A 7,119-nucleotide genomic window follows, 5' to 3' on the forward strand; every position below is an offset into this window, starting at 1 on the left:
TATGGAATGTCCTTAAAGATAGTTTTGACCCCACACATGAGGCTATTTGCATGGCCAGGGAAGTGGCAACTGAAGAAGAGCAACCATTAGTTACAGCTATGGCTAAAACAGGCAGTTATACCAGTATAGAGAGGCCTCCTGCTTATAATATACAGAAAGACCATTCTAGCTCCTCAGAAAGTGAAAGTGAAGCAGAGTCAGAAAGAGAAGATAAACTTAATCCTTTTGAAATAAATGAATTGGAAAGAATAGCGGCTCAATATGAACATAACAATGTCAGTTCCTTCTTTAGTGCTTCGGCACCTGAAATAAAAAAGAAAAAGAAACCTAGGCCACGTTTAAAGCCACAAGCTTGTGGATAATAAATTTAACTGCATTTACAGGGGAAATTAAACATAATTTTCCCTCGGATCCTATACTGCAATTTATACAAAAACACCCCGTTATATTTCCACAAAGGTGTTGTGCTCAACCCCTATCCCCCCCAGTAGAATTAATTTTCACTGACGGGTCTGCTAAAGGGACGGCTGCTATATATTCCAAAAAACTTCAAAAACAAATACAGACAAAAGAAAAATCAGCCCAAAGAGTTGAATTATTGGCAGTGTAGAAGTCTTTAATTTGTTCCCTCAGGCCTTTAATTTATACACAGACTCTCTTTATGTGGCAAATTTATTTCCTGTTATTGAGACAGCTTATATTTCTGAAAATTCTACTGTTAGTCACTATCTTTTAACATTACAGCAACTCATCCACCAGAGACAGTTTCCCTTTTTTGTAGCACATATCAGAAGTCATAGTAATTTGCCAGGACCATTAGCAGAAGGTAATGCTAAAGCTGACCAACTTACTAACTATGTTGCCTTTCCAGTACAAACTCCTGTTAGTCAAGCACAAGATGCACATAAACTGCATCATCAAAATGCTACAGCATTAAGGTTACAATTTAAAATCACTCGGGAACAGGCTAGACAAATCATTAAACAGTGTCCTATTTGTATAACTCACCTGCCACAATTGCATACTGGAGTAAACCCTAAGGGTTTAAAACCCAATGCTTTATGGCAAATGGATGTAACTCATATTAAAGAATTTGGAAAGTTAGCTTTTGTACATGTTACTATTGATACTTACTCACATGTTCTGTTTGCCTCTGCACGGACAGGAGAGGCTTTAAAAGATGTAAAACAACATGTTATACAATCTATGGCTTATATGGGAAAACCTCAACATATAAAAACAGACAATGCCCCTGCATATGTCTCAAAAGGCTTTGAACAATTTTGTCATCAGTTTCATATCAAACATAGTACTGGAATACCCTATAATCCCCAAGGTCAAGCGGTGGTGGAAAGAGCCCACCAAACATTAAAGCACCAAATTACTAAACTGCAAGATAGTGAAAGTAAGTACTTATCGCCTCATCACATCATTAATCACAGTCTTTTTGTCATTAATCACTTAAATGCAAATGAAAAAGGTGAGACTCCAATGAGTAGACATTGGAATAAAGTTATACAGCCTCAAATTTTAGTAAAATGGAAGGATGTGCTAACTGGACAACGGAAAGGTCCTGATGTGTTACTAACCTCCGGACGAGGATATGCTTGTATTTTCCCACAGGATGCAGAAACCCCAATATGAATTCCCAATAGGCTCATTCGGCCCATATCGGTGCCCATCCCGGAGAGGGAACAAGAGGAGAGCCCCTCTTCCTCCGCAGTGGAAGAACCCGTCATCTTACCCCCAGGAGAATATGGATGAAGATCTTGTGCCTGGAATGGAAGATTTATCTCTCTCTTCTACCCCGCAGGCTCAATCTACCAGACAAGCTAGTCTGCCCACTTGGGGGCAGATAGAAAAGCTTACTGCTGACGCAGAAAGGGTAGTCCTAATAACCGGAAAAACTCCTACTCCTATTCACCTGTTTTTGGCTATGATTGCACTTCTTTCCTGTCAGGTATCTGGTTCTTCTGTAAATAAATCATATTGGGCTTATATACCTAACCCACCACTTTTCCACCCCACTGCGTGGGGGGATAAAAACTTAAAGGTCTTTACTAATAATACCAATCTTATGGGAGAACTCCCTAGTCCACTTATTCCTTTTAAAAGTACTGATAATGTTAATTTTACCGGATATGCTGATGAAGCCCCTCTATGCTTTGTAATAACCGGGACTCCTCCTCCTGGCTGTTTGCCTATCAATTATCGGTCATATTATACTGATTCCCCAAGTCGTAAAGGAACTAAAAGAAGCATCTGGGGGCTCAACATGATTTCTCTTGGGTACCATACCTACAATGAAAGTTATGTAAACCTTTCCTCAAATTTTAACTCTTTGATTGAGTCTTGTACAGAAAAATATCCTAAAAAGGACATCTATTGGAAAAATATTCACTCTACAGGCTATCCCCGATGGCTTGAGTGTGGCTTTTTGCATAAAGCAAACATATATCACCCTGTAAAAAGTAACCTTACTATTTATGATTTTTCAGTCTCCTCACCTAATTATAATTATACTGCATATATTATAAATAATACAGACAAATATACTTATAACAAGAGTCTACCTACAGATGGGGAACTCCTTACATGGTGGTTCACCCCAGGATTAGTGACCCCCATTTATCAAAGTAGTGCTTCTTCCCATAATCGAACTGGTTTATATAATAACTTATTTCGTCTGCTTGCTGCTACTAATATGGTGTTGTTATATCGCCCATCTAGTTCAACCCCTGTTCCTTACGGCATTCGTGCATGTGTAAATGCACCTCATGCTATTCTAGTAGGAAAGACTCACATGTTTAATATCACACAAATGAATAATGCCTATCATATCACGTGCACTAACTGTCTCCTTACTAATTGTATTAATTCTGGCTTGCCAAAAAATTATACTACTTTTCTTATTGTGCATCAACCTTCTTATGTCTTATTACCTGTTAAGTTAAATGAACCATGGTTTGATGATGTTGGCTATCAAGTTATGGAAAGGCTGAACAACTTAATGAGACCTAAGCGTTTTGTAGCTACGTTAATTTTAGGAATCACCGCTCTAATTAGCATTATTGCTTCTTTAGCTATATCAACTACAGCCCTCATTCAAAATCAACAAACCGCTCATCATGTAAATACTCTAACTCATAATATTTCTTTAGCTTTAACCCTACAAGAAAAATTAGATAGAAACTTAGAGACTAGAGTAGACGCCTTAGAAGATACAGTTATTTATTTAGGAAACCAGATTCAAAATCTAAAAACCCAACTTACCACCCGGTGTCATGTTAATTATAAATGGATATGTATTACCCCAGCACCCTATAATGAAACAGAGCAGTCATGGGAAAAAATAAAAACCCATTTACAAGGAATATGGCATAACACTCAACTAGCACCAGATATTCTAGCTTTACAACAACAAATAACTGACATAAGTAAGGCACATATAACAGAACATGAAACCCTAGCAAATAGTCTTTGGTCCTCCTTACAAAATCTTAACCCAATTATTGGATGGCCCAATGTAGTAAACTTCGGCCTTACTGTGACTATAATATTAATTATTATTTTTTGCTTTCCCACAGCAATCAAAACCATAAAGGCATCTATCAAGCAAATCGAGAGAGTCCAGCAAAAAGAAATTTTAAAAAATAAAGGGGGAAATGCCGCGTCCTCTTTTTCCTCCCCGGTTTGACACGGTTCCCTGGAAGGAAGGGCGGTGGCAAGGCCTTCAACGCCCCAAAAGAGGACGAGGCATAAAATGGTGTAATAGAAAAATACTGGGATTAACGACACTAATTGTGTGTTTCTTGTTGCTGGTTGTGCTCCAAGCATTATATCAAAACGAATCAGAAAGCAAAAGAATTGGAAAAAATGATACAAATTGTACAAATTGCAAAACCTTGTTAATGGCTGTTTGGAAAAAATTAGTTTGGGACGCCCCCATTAAGCAAGTCATGCTGCAGATACAGCAGGCAGAAGTGCTTTTAGAACAAGTCACAGAAAAGTACCCCATAGAAAGTAAACACTTACAATTAAAAAACCCTGCATTGAGCCATCCTAGAAATTTACTCCCCACCACGGCACCGGTCCATTGCTATAAAACAATAAAAAATCTAAGTAAACAATGTAACCTTTTAATCAAAACAAGCTAACCTTTAACCAGACTAAAATAGGTCTTGACATATTGCCTCACCTGTAGAATAATAGGAAAAGAAAGTCTAAACTCAGAAAACTGCAAACACAATGTCTGTGGTTTAAGCCAATATCTTGCTGCTATTAAAATCTTGTGTAAGTGTTCCTAAGAAAATCAAAACGTGTACTTTCGCTTTGCTTCCCTGAACCTGTAACTTTACCTAAAACGTAAACCATGACACAACCATGATTCTGTGATACCTGTTTCCTTGCCAAAAATAAAGGTATAAAATCAGTTAAGCAAAAATAAATCTAAGCAACTCTTCTCAGAGGAAGATTCTCTAAGCTGTCTCTTGGTGTTCTTCTCGCGCCGACGACCCTCCACACCTTCAAGCCCGTTCCCTCTGCTGCGGCTGGACCGCGGCATCAAACATAATATTTTAAAGCTTTTACATGTATTATGTTTTCTGAAGATTATTTTTATACTTTTTAAAGATACTTTATACTTTTGAAATTAAGTTAAAGAAATTTCCTTCTATTTCTAGATTAAAAGTTGTAACGTGAATGGACACTGAATTTTATCAAACGCTTTTTTCTTTCTCTACTAAGGTGAACATAATTTGGCTTCCTTAATTTCTTTATGCGACAAATCACAGCAACTGTTAGTCTAATATCAACTTGAACATTAATTATTGGTATAAACCAAGGTTTGCCACAATTAGTTACTCTTCGGATTCAGTTGGCTTCTATTGGTGAGGATATTTGCACTTATGTTCACAAATAAGATTGGCATATAATTTTCCTTTCTTACATTATTTTTGTCTGGTTTTGGTATTAAGGTGAAGCTGGGTTTATACAATGATATGGAGAGTCTTCCTGTATTGCTAAATTTGGAAGTGTTTATCTAACATTGAAATTATGCTCCTGAACTGTTTTGTAAAACTTCCAATTGAACATATCTGGTTTTGGAGATTTCTCTGTGGGACAATATTGACTATTAAATTTATTTGATGGTTTTAGGACTATTCATACTTGCTATTTCTTCTGTGTGAAATTTCATAAATGATATTTTTTGAAGAATTTATTTTTTCATTCAAACTTTCAAACAGTTTGGGCAAAATTCTTTACACCATTGCAGGAGCCACACCATCTCCTGGAAACACTCTTCTCTCTGCTCTTTTTCTGTCTAACCCTTGCTCATCTTTTCGGTGGATTTAACTTCGGTTCTTCAGATGTTTGATGAGGGCTGGGTCCCTGAAGGTCCAACACCTTGACTCAGGCTTTGCTTTCCTGGAGGAGCCCCGTTGACCTGCTTTTCAGAAAGCACTGTTTCTCCAGACTCTCTGGAACTGGAGAAGTCTGTGCGACAAACTTTGGGGAGGAGGACTGGGGTGTCTGGGGAGACCGGTTCCATAAAGCATAAAATCCTGAAACACTATTACCGCCCCCCGAGTTCCCACTAATGGGGGGCAGGACTCCTGTACCCCGCTTCCAGCCCGCGCCCCACCACAACCTCAGCAGAGGGGAAGAGGCCCCCGGCCGTGTGCGCACCCGCCGGCCTCGCGCGCCCTCCCCGGCCCTGCTCTCCCGCGGGCACCACCGCACGTGGGAGGCCGGCGCCGCCGAAGTAAAACTCACGACCAGCACAGAGTGACCCCGAGCTTCGCTTTCTGCGCCAGAGCCCAGCCCCTTCCCACTGACCCAGCCCGCCCACTGCACGGCTGTAAGAGACAGACGTGTCCTAACTGCTCCCGAAAGGTCTGGTCCGGTGCAGGCTTTAAATACGCTTCGCTGCAGGACACTCGGCAGAGGCTTCTTCACGGCCTCCACGCGGGGCCCCGGACACGCCCTCGATTCACCCGCAGTGGAGGCCGCCGGGGCTCGAGTGGGTGCCGCGCGGGGGCCTCCCCACCAGGACCCCTCCTGCACTTCCCTCCCTCCCGGGGCTCCCCACCCGGCCCCCTCCTGCACTTCCCTCCCTCCCGGGGCTCCCCACCCGGCCCCCTCCTGCACTTCCCTCCCTCCCTGGGGCTCTTTTCTGATCTGGCTTCATTCTGAAGGAAACCGAGGGTTTGTAGCCCTGATTACGGAGGGACGTGCAATCCTGTTCTTTGACGGCTGAGTCTACCGGTAGAGACACCCCTCAGCGCAGGGTCAGCGCTGTTCAGACAGGAATGTGGGGTCAGATTAGGGAGGAGAATTGGAGAAAAAGGGAATTGGCATTTCGGGTCAGCCTGCTACTGTGTGTGATACTGAACCGAGTTAGCGCTTCTGAGTACTACTTACATCATCTTTAAGGTGAAGTTAATAGCAACCATCACATAACTTCATAAAGTCGCAAGACATCAATTTAAATGGCCCGGACGGATAGGCAGGCTCTCCAGTATTTGGATGCTTTAGCATCTATGCGCCTGCAGGACCACGTGGCCTAATGGATAAGGCGTCTGACTTCGGATCAGAAGATTGAGGGTTCGAATCCCTTCGTGGTTGGCTTCCCGTTTTCCACCCACCGGCCCCTCCCGGCCCCTGCCTGACTCTTCCACCCCCCACTCTCCACCCCAAAGCTCGTTACCGCGGTTGAGGAGCTGCAGCCCGGGCTCTCCCCGCGGGCTCGCTGGGCAATCCTGTCCAAAATGCAGGGACCCGCATCCTGCCGGTCACCGACAGCTGGTGCGGAGCGGTTGTAACTGTGGCAGCACACTTAGAACTAGACTAGGCACCAAAAGCCCGCGGTTGACCCTGCCATTCACTGCTTGTGTCCTGCACTTACATGGATTAAAAAATTTTTTATCCCGCTTCCATATATATGGCCTAACATTTCCCACGTAACCACATTATGTTCACAATGTTGTGTCACCATCACTGCCAGCCTTTACCAAAAGATTTCCATTGTCCCAAATAGGAGCACCATATTTTAAGCCGCACATCCATCCCCTGGCCTCACTCTGTCCCAGGGGTTAGCTATATTCTACTTTCTCACTA

General features: G+C 42.2%; 1 non-coding gene across 1 annotated transcript; it reads left to right on the plus strand.

Moving 5' to 3' along the window:
- Positions 1-6,554: 6,554 nt before the first annotated feature.
- Positions 6,555-6,627, plus strand: TRNAR-UCG (transfer RNA arginine (anticodon UCG)). Its single transcript has one exon. It is a non-coding gene; the product is annotated as a tRNA-Arg (tRNA).
- The last annotated feature ends 492 nt before the right edge of the window (positions 6,628-7,119 follow it).

This window comes from Tamandua tetradactyla, chromosome 5 (genome assembly GCF_023851605.1).
Source record: "Tamandua tetradactyla isolate mTamTet1 chromosome 5, mTamTet1.pri, whole genome shotgun sequence".
NCBI classification, from domain to species: Eukaryota; Metazoa; Chordata; class Mammalia; order Pilosa; family Myrmecophagidae; genus Tamandua; species Tamandua tetradactyla.